This window comes from Triticum urartu, chromosome 1A, assembly GCF_056163025.1.
Source record: "Triticum urartu cultivar PI428250 chromosome 1A, HENAU_Tu73, whole genome shotgun sequence".
Lineage (NCBI taxonomy): Eukaryota > Viridiplantae > Streptophyta > Magnoliopsida > Poales > Poaceae > Triticum > Triticum urartu.
In genome coordinates, this window is record NC_141873.1 from 525,322,185 (window position 1) to 525,332,290 (window position 10,106).

Consider the following 10,106-nt stretch of genomic DNA (forward strand, 5'->3'; position numbering starts at 1 on the left):
TTTCTTGTTACGATGATTCTCCACTTCACTCTGAAATTCTTTGAACTTTTCAAATATTTCAGACTTGTGTTTCATTAAGTAGATATACCCATATCTGCTCAAATCATCTGTGAAGTTCAGAAAATAACGATACTTGCCGTGAGCTTTAACACTCATCGGACCGCATACATCAGTATGTATTATTTCTAATAAGTCAGTTGCTCGCTCCGGAGAACGGAGTCTTAGTCATCTTGCCCATGAGGCATGGTTCGCAAGCATCAAGTGATTCCAAAATCCCATCAGCATGGAGTTTCTTCATGCGCTTTACACCAATATGACCTAAACGGCAGTGCTACAAATAAGTTGCACTATCATTATTAACTTTGCATCTTTTGGCTTCAATATTATGAATATGTGTATCACTACAATCGAGATCCAACAAACCATTTTCATTGGTGTGTATGACCATAGAAGGTTTTATTCATGTAAACAGAACAACAATTGTTCTCTAACTTAAATGAATAACCGTATTGCAATAAACATGATCAAATCATATTCATGCTCAACGCAAACACCAAATAACACTTATTCAGGTTCAACACTAATCCCGAACGTATAGGGAGTGTGCGATGATGATCATATCAATCTTGGAACCACTTCCAACACACATCGTCACTTCACCCTTAACTAGTCTCTGTTTATTCTGCAACTCCCATTTCAAGTTACTAATCTTAGCAACTGAACTAGTATCAAATACTGAGGGGTTGCTATAAACACTAGTAAAGTACACATCAATAACATGTATATCAAATATACTTTGCCATCCTTCTTTATCTGCCAATCATTTGGGATAGTTCCGCTTCTAGTGACCAGTCCCTTTGCAGTAGAAGCACTTAGTCTCAGGCTTAGGACCAGACTTGGGCTTCTTCACTTGAGCAGCAACTTGCTTGCTGTTCTTCTTGAAGTTCCCCTTCTTCCCTCTGCCCTTTTCTTAAAACTAGTGGTCTTGTCTACCATCAACACTTGATGTTTTTCTCGATTTCTACCTTCGTCAATTTCCGCATTACGAAGAGCTTGGGAATCGTTTCCGTTTATCCCTTGCATATCATAGTTCATCACAAAGTTCTACTAACTTGGTGATGGTGACTAGAGAATTCTGTCAATCACTATCTTATCTGGAAGATTAACTCCCACTTGATTCAAGCGATTGTAGTACTCAGACAATCTGAGCACATGCTCACTAGTTGAGCGATTCTCCTCCATCTTTTAGCTATAGAACTTGTTGGAGACTTCATATCTCTCAACTCGGGTATTTGCTTGAAATATTAACTTCAACTCCTGGAAAATCTCATATGCTCCATGATGTTCAAAACGCCTTTGAAGTCCCGATTCTAAGCCATTAAGCATGGTGCACTAAACTATCAAGTAGTCATCATATTGAGCTAGCCAAACGTTCATAACGTCTACATCTGCTCCTGCAATAGGTCTGTCACCTAGCGGTGCATCAAGGACATAATTCTTCTGTGCAGCAATGAGGATAAACCTCAGATCATGGATCCAATCCGCATCATTGCTACTAACATCTTTCAACACAATTTTCTCTAGGAACATATCAAAATAAAACACAGGGAAGCAACAACGCGAGCTATTGATCTACAACATGATTTGCAAAATACTACCGAGACTAAGTTCATGATAAATTTAAGTTCAATTTAATCATATTACTCAAGAACTCCCACTTAGATAGACATCCCTCTAATCATCTAAGTGATCACGTGATCCAAATCAACTAAACCATAACCGATCATCACGTGAAATGGAGTAGTTTTCAATGGTGAACATCGCTATGTTGATCATATCTACTATATGATTCACGCTCGATCTTTTGATCTTAGTGTTTCGAGGCCATATCTGCATATGCTAGGCTCGTCAAGTTTAACCTGAGTATTCTGCGTGTGCAAAACTGGCTTGCACCCGTTGTAGATGGACGTAGAGCTTATCACACCCGATCATCACGTGGTGTCTGGGCACGACGAACTTTGGCAACGGTGCATACTCAGGGAGAACACTTTTATCTTGAAATTTAGTGAGAGATCATCTTATAATGCTACCGTCAATCAAAGCAAGATAAGATGCATAAAAGATAAACATCACATGCAATCAATATAAGTGATATGATATGGCCATCATCATCTTGTGCTTGTGATTTCCATCCTTGAAGCACCATCGTGATCACCATCATCACCGGCGCGACACCTTGATCTCCATCGTAGCATCGTTGTCGTCTCGCCAATCTTATGCTTCTATGACTATCGCTACCGCTTAGTGATAAAGTAAAGCATTACAGGGCGATTGCATTGCATACAATAAAGCGACAACCATATGGCTCCTGCCAGATGCCGATAACTCGGTTACAAAACATGATCATCTCATACAATAAAATTTAGCATCATGTCTTGACCATATCACATCACAACATGCCCTGCAAAAACAAGTTAGACGTCCTCTACTTTGTTGTTGCAAGTTTTACGTGTTGGAAATATGCCCTAGAGGCAATAATAAAAGCATTATTATTATATTTCCTTATTCATGATAATTTTCTTTATTCATGCTATAATTGTATTATCCGGAAATCGTAATACATGTGTGAATAATAGACACCAACATGTCCCTAGTAAGCCTCTAGTTGACTAGCTCGTTGATCAACAGATAGTCATGGTTTCCTGACTATGGACATTGGATGTCATTGATAACGAGATCACATCATTAGGAGAATGATGTGATGGACGAGACCCAATCCTAAACATAGCACAAGATCGTATAGTTCGTTTGCTAGAGTTTTTCCAATGTCAAAGTATCTTTTCCTTAGACCATGAGATCGTGTAACTCCCGGATACCGTAGGAGTGCTTTGGGTATACCAAACGTCACAACGTAACTGGGTGACTATAAAGGTAGACTACGGGTATCTCCGAAAGTGTCTGTTGGGTTGACATGGATCAAGACTGGGATTTGTCACTCCGTATGACGGAGAGGTATCACTGGGCCCACTCGGTAATGCATCATCATAATGAGCTCAAAGTGACCAAGTGTCTGGTCACGGGATCATGCATTACGGTACGAGTAAAGTGACTTGCCGGTAATGAGATTGAACGAGGTATTGGGATACCGACGATCGAATCTCGGGCAAGTAGTATATCGGTTGACAAAGGGAATTGCATACGGGGTTGATTGAATCCTCGACATCGTGGTTCATCCGATGAGATCATCGTGGAGCATGTGGGAGCCAACATGGGTATCCAGATCCCGCTGTTGGTTATTGACCGGAGAGTCGTCTCGGTCATGTCTGCTTGTCTCCCGAACCCGTAGGGTCTACACACTTAAGGTTCGGTGACGCTAGGGTTGTGAAGATATGTATATGCAGTAACCCGAATGTTGTTCGGAGTCCTGGATGAGATCCTGAACGTCACGAGGAGTTCCGGAATGGTCTGGAGGTAAAGAATTATATATAGGAAGTGCTGTTTCGGCCATCGGGACAAGTTTCGGGGTTATCGGTATTGTACCGGGACCACCGGAGGGGTCCCGGGGGCCCACCGGGTGGGGCCACCTGTCCCGGGGGGCCACATGGGCTGTAGGGGGTGCGCCTTGGCCTAGATGGGCCAAGGGCACCAGCCCCAAAAGCCCATGCGCCTAGGGTTCCACTTAAGGGAAGAGTCCAAATGGTGGAAGGCACCTCTAGGTGCCTTGGGGGGGAGGGAAACCTCCCCTTGGCTGCCGCACCTAGGAGATTGGATCTCCTAGGCTGGCGCACCCCCCCCTTGGCCCTCCTATATATAGTGGGGGAGAGGAGGGACTTCATACACCAGCCCCTGGCGCCTCCCTCTCTCCCCGTTACGTCTCTCTCTCGTAGTATAGGCGAAGCCCTGCTACTGTGACGCCCTGCATCCACCACCACGCCGTCGTGCTGCTGGATCTTCATCAACCTCTCCTCCCCCCTTGCTGGATCAAGAAGGAGGAGACGTCTCCCGTCCCGTACGTGTGTTGAACGCGGAGGTGCCGTCCGTTCGGCGCTTGGTCATCGGTGATTTGGATCACGTCGTGTTCGACTACATCATCACCGTTCTTTGAACGCTTCCGCACGCGATCTACAAAGGTATGTAGATGCATCCGATGACTCGTTGCTAGATGAACTCCTAGATGGATCTTGGTGAAACGAGTAGGAAAATTTTTGTTTTCTGCAACGTTCCCCAACATTACGTGGCTGCTACGGGCTTAAGCAAGAACCAATCTTACCTACGCATCAAAACCACAACGATAGTTTGTCAAGTTGGTGCTGTTTTAACCTTCGCAAGGACCGGGCGTAGCCACACTCGGTTCAACTAAAGTTGAAGAAACTGTCACCCGCAAGCCACCTATGTGCAAAGCACATCGGGAGAACCGGTCTCGCGTAAGCGTACGCGTAATGTCGGTCCGGGCCGCTTCGTCCAACAATACCGCCGAACCAAAGTATGACATGCTGGTAAGCAGTATGACTTATATCGCCCACAACTCACTTGTGTTCTACTCGTGCATATAACATCAACATATAAAACCTAGGCTCGGATGCCACTGTTGGGGAACATAGTAATTTCAAAAAAATTCCTACGCACATGCAAGATCATGGTGATGCATAGCAACGAGAGGGGAGAGTATGATCTACAAACCCTTGTAGATCGACAACTGAAGCGTTTGGTTGATGTAGTCGTACGTCTCCACGGCCCGACCGATCAAGCACCGAAACTACGGCACCTCCGAGTTCTAGCACACGTTCAGCTCGATGACGATCCCCGGACTCCGATCCAGCAAAGTGTCGGGGAAGAGTTCCGTCAGCACGACGGCGTGGTGACGATCTTGATGTACTACCGTCGCAGGGCTTCGCCTAAGCACCGCTACAATATTATCGAGGACTATGGTGGAAGGGGGCACCACACACGGCTAAGAATATGATCACGTGGATCAACTTGTGTCCCTAGGGGGTGCCCCTACCTCCGTATATAAAGGTTCAAGGGAGGGGGGCCGGCCGGCCAGGAGAGGCGCGCTAGGAGGAGTCCTACTCCCTCTGGGAGTAGGACTCCCCCCTTTCCTAGTTGGAATAGGATTCATGGAGGGGGGAAAGAGGAGAGAGAGGAGGAAGGGGGGCCGGTCCCCTCTCCTTGTCCAATTCGGACCAAAGGGGGAAGGGGCGCGCGGCCCGTCTCTGGCCACCTCTCCTCTCTTCCACTAAGGCCCACTAAGGCCCATATACCTACCGGGGGGTTCCGGTAACCTTCCGGTACTCCGGTAAAATCCCGATTTCACCCGGAACACTTCCGATATCCAAACATAGGCTTCCAATATATCAATCTTTATGTCTCGACCATTTTGAGACTCCTCGTCATGTCCGTGATCACATCCGGGACTCCGAACAACCTTCGGTACATCAAAATGCATAAACTCATAATATAACTGTCATCGTAACCTTAAGCGTGCGGACCCTACGGGTTCGAGAACAATGTAGACATGACCGAGACACGTCTCCGGTCAATAACCAATAGCGGGACCTGGATGCCCATATTGGCTCCTACATATTCTACGAAGATCTTTATCGGTCAGACCGCATAACAACATACGTTGTTCCCTTTGTCATCGGTATGTTACTTGCCCGAGATTCGATCGTCGGTATCTCAATACCTAGTTCAATCTCGTTACCGGCAAGTCTCTTTACTCGTTCCGTAATACATCATCTCACAACTAACTCATTAGTTGCAATGCTTGCAAGGCTTATGTGATGTGCATTACCGAGAGGGCCCAGAGATACCTCTCCGACAATCGGAGTGACAAATCCTAATCTCGAAATACGCCAACCCAACATGTACCTTTGGAGATACCTGTAGAGCTCCTTTATAATCACCCAGTTACGTTGTGACGTTTGGTAGCACACAAAGTGTTCCTCCGGCAAACGGGAGTTGCATAATCTCATAGTCATAGGAACATGTATAAGTCATGAAGAAAGCAATAGCAACATACTAAACGATCGGGTGCTAAGCTAATGGAATGGGTCATGTCAATCACATCATTATCCTAATGATGTGATCCCGTTAATCAAATAACAACTCTTTTGTTTATGGTTAGGAAACATAACCATCTTCGATTAACGAGCTAGTCAAGTAGAGGCATACTAGTGACACTCTGTTTGTCTATGTATTCACACATGTATTATGTTTCCGGTTAATACAATTCTAGCATGAATAATAAACATTTATAATGATATAAGGAAATAAATAATAACTTTATTATTGCCTCTAGGGCATATTTCCTTCAGTACTACCGCTGGGACCCTGATAAAAACCACACTCAAGAAAACAAGAACTGCCATAACTTCTGCATATGAGCTCCGAATTGAGCAAACTCAAGCTTGTTGGAAACAAGACGACGAGTAGTATCAAAACAGCGACTGGTTATAGTAAGAAGAGGCAGGGGAGGTATGCCAACAAATAGAGGAGTGAAACCTCCAACCGAGAAGAACCGGCAAAACCTCCAACATCGAAAACATCATAGAAGAAGCATGTGAACTCCGTTTTCGATGAACTCGAGCTTGTCATCAAGATGACCATAAGCTCTAAGACTCTCAAAGAGAACCAAACAAGAACCAAGAAAGATGATGCAAGGATGCAATGGTTTGAGCTCTCAGCGAACGATACGATCAAGCTACTCATCGAGAGCCCCCCTTGATAGTACGGCAATCGATCCTATAACCCGGTCTCCCAACTACCATCATGAGACCGGTAAAATAGAAAACCTATCAAGGGCAAACCTTTGCCTTGCACATGGTCCACTTGAGCTAGATGATGACGATCTTGACTCCCTCAGGTTGGACCACCTTTCTTGATTGGGTTGACTCGATGAAGACTAGTTGATTGCTCCCCCATACTCCACTATGGGTGAGCCACTCTTCCGCACATCTTCACAAGTTCATTGTCACCACAAAGGACGGCAAGCTTCAAGCATTTGATCTCTTCGTGATGCTCCACTTGAACTTGCACACCGCAACCTTTCTTGATTGTATTGACTTGATGAAGACTAGTCGATTGCTCCCCCATACTCCACTATGGGTGAACCACTCTTCCGCACATCTTCACAAGTCCATTATCACAACAAAGGACGGCAAGCTTCAAGCATTTGATCTCTTCGTGATGCTCCACTTGAACTTGCACACCGCAACCTAACCCCATAAAGAACCCTCACGAAGACCATGGGTTAGTACACAAAGCGTAATTGACAATGCTTACCATACCATGGGATCACTTTGTTGGGTTTCGTAGTAATTTCAAAAAATTTCCTACGCTCACGCAAGATCATGTGATGCATAGAAACGAGAGGGGAGAGTGTTGTCTACGTACCCAACGCAGACCGACTGCGGAAGCGCTGACACAACGTAGAGGAAGTAGTCATACGTCTTCACGATCCAACCGATCAAGCACCGAAACTACGGCACCTCCGAGTTCGAGCACACGTTCAGCTCGATGACGATCCCCGGACTCCGATCCAGCAAAGTGTCGGGGAAGAGTTCTGTCAGCACGACGGCGTGGTGACGATCTTGATGCACTACAGCAGCAGGGCTTCGCCTAAACTCCGCTACAGTATTATCGAGGACTATGGTGGCTGGGGGCACCGCACACGGCTAAGGAATAGATCACGTGGATCAACTTGTGTGTTCTAGGGTGCCTCTACCTCAGTATATAAAGGACCAAAGGGGGGAGGCTGGCCGGCCACAAGGGGTGCGCCAGGAGAGTCCTACTCCCTCTGGGAGTAGGATTCCCCCCCCCCCAATCCTAGTTGGAATAGGATTCGTGGAGGGGGAAAAGAGAGAGAGGGGGCCGGCCACCTCTCCTAGTCCTAATAGGACTAGGGGAAGGGGGAGGCGCGTAGCCCATGTAGGGCTGCCTCTTCTCTTTTCCACTAAGGCCCATCATGGCCCATTTAGCTCCCGGGGGGTTCCGGTAACCTTCCCGGTACTCCGGTAAAATCCCGATTTCACCCGGAACACTTCCGATATCCAAACATAGGCTTCCAATATATCAATCTTTACGTCTCGACCATTTCGAGACTCCTCGTCATGTCCGTGATCACATCCAGGACTCCGAACAACCTTCGGTACATCAAAATGCATAAACTCATAATATAACTATCATCGTAACCTTAAGCGTGCGGACCCTACGGGTTCGAGAACAATGTAGACATGACTGAGACATGTCTCCGGTCAATAACCAATAGCGGGACCTGGATGCCCATATTGGCTCCTACATATTCTACGAAGATCTTTATCGGTCAGACCGCATAACAACATATGTTGTTCCCTTTGTCATCGGTATGTTACTTGCCCGAGATTCGATCGTCGGTATCCAATACCTAGTTCAATCTCGTTACCGGCAAGTCTCTTTACTCGTTCTGTAATACATCATCCCGCAACTAACTCATTAGTTGCAATGCTTGCAAGGCTTATGTGATGTGCATTACCGAGAGGGCCCAGAGATACCTCTCCGACAATCGGAGTGACAAATCCTAATCTCGAAATACGCCAACCCAACATGTACCTTTGGAGACACCTGTAATGCTCCTTTATAATCACCCAGTTACGTTGTGACGTTTGGTAGCACCCAAAGTGTTCCTCCGGCAAACGGGAGTTGCATAATCTCATAGTCATAGGAACATTTATAAGTCATGAAGAAAGCAATAGCAACATACTAAACGATCGGGTGCTAAGCTAATGGAATGGGTCATGTCAATCAGATCATTCAACTAATGATGTGACCTCGTTAATCAAATAACAACTCATTGTTCATGGTTAGGAAACATAACCATCTTTGATTAACGAGCTAGTTAAGTAGAGGCATACTAGTGACACTTTGTTTGTCTATGTATTCACACATGTATTATGTTTCCGGTTAATACAATTCTAGCATGAATAATAAACATTTATCATGATTATAAGGAAATAAATAATAACTTTATTATTGCCTCTAGGGCATATTTCCTTCACACTTGATCCCTCTCGGTACATCTTCTACGCTTTATGGGTTGATCAACTTGATTCACTCTTTAACTTAGTCTTGGTCAACCTCTCACAAGACCAATCTTTAGGTAATTCCTTGAATAGCACCTTGGTCGACACAAACTTTCCTTGAAACCAACACATGTACTCCAAGAAAAGCGTATGGACAAAACCTTCAAATATAACTCAAGGCAACCATTAGTCCATAGAGATTGTCATCAATTACCAAAACCAAACATGGGGGCACCGCATGTTCTTTCAATCTCCCCCATTTTGGTAATTGATGACAATCACTTTCAAGAGAGTTTAATACAAGGAATTATGCATCACCATGCAATGCAACAACCAATAATGCATGCGTATGAGATGCAAATGCTTAGGAACAAAACCAAAGCAAGGAGAAAACTCTAAAGACTTCTCCACAAAACTCTCCGAAACCTCCACCAAACTCTCTAAAACTTCTCCCCCATTGGCATCGATTGCCAAAATGGGCGAAAAGCTTAGAAGGCCAATATAGATTGAGTTCCTCCAGAAGTTGTGTATTTCTCAACAAGAGAGTGGAAAGCAATACACATAACCAACGGTAAATACTTGAAGGAAGACAAACTATATTGAGGCCCAAAGATTGCTAAAGGAAGATATGCCACAAAGACATAATCGACAGAGACACAAGCAATCAAGTGATCAAAAGATACCAATTGAAGCAAGCAATCAACGGATATCAATTGAACCAACTAGACCAGATATCCTAAGAGCCACATGAATAAAGGATATTATGATATGAGCAGAGGAGTGTTCTAAAGAAACTAGAGAAGCTCCCCATGATTTGTGCACATCAAGATTTTTTGTATTTGGATACAAAGTGCACAACATAGGATCATAGCTCCCCCAAAATCAATATAAACTTACAACAAGTGCAAGTGAGCAAATAGGAAACTAAGCCTAGTACTTGCGACAAACACATGGTTGAGCAACAAGTAAAAGAGGCAACTTAAGAATGGGCTCAACCAAAAAGATGTGTGAGAGTCAAGGCAATGCACTTGAGAAGACTAATGTACG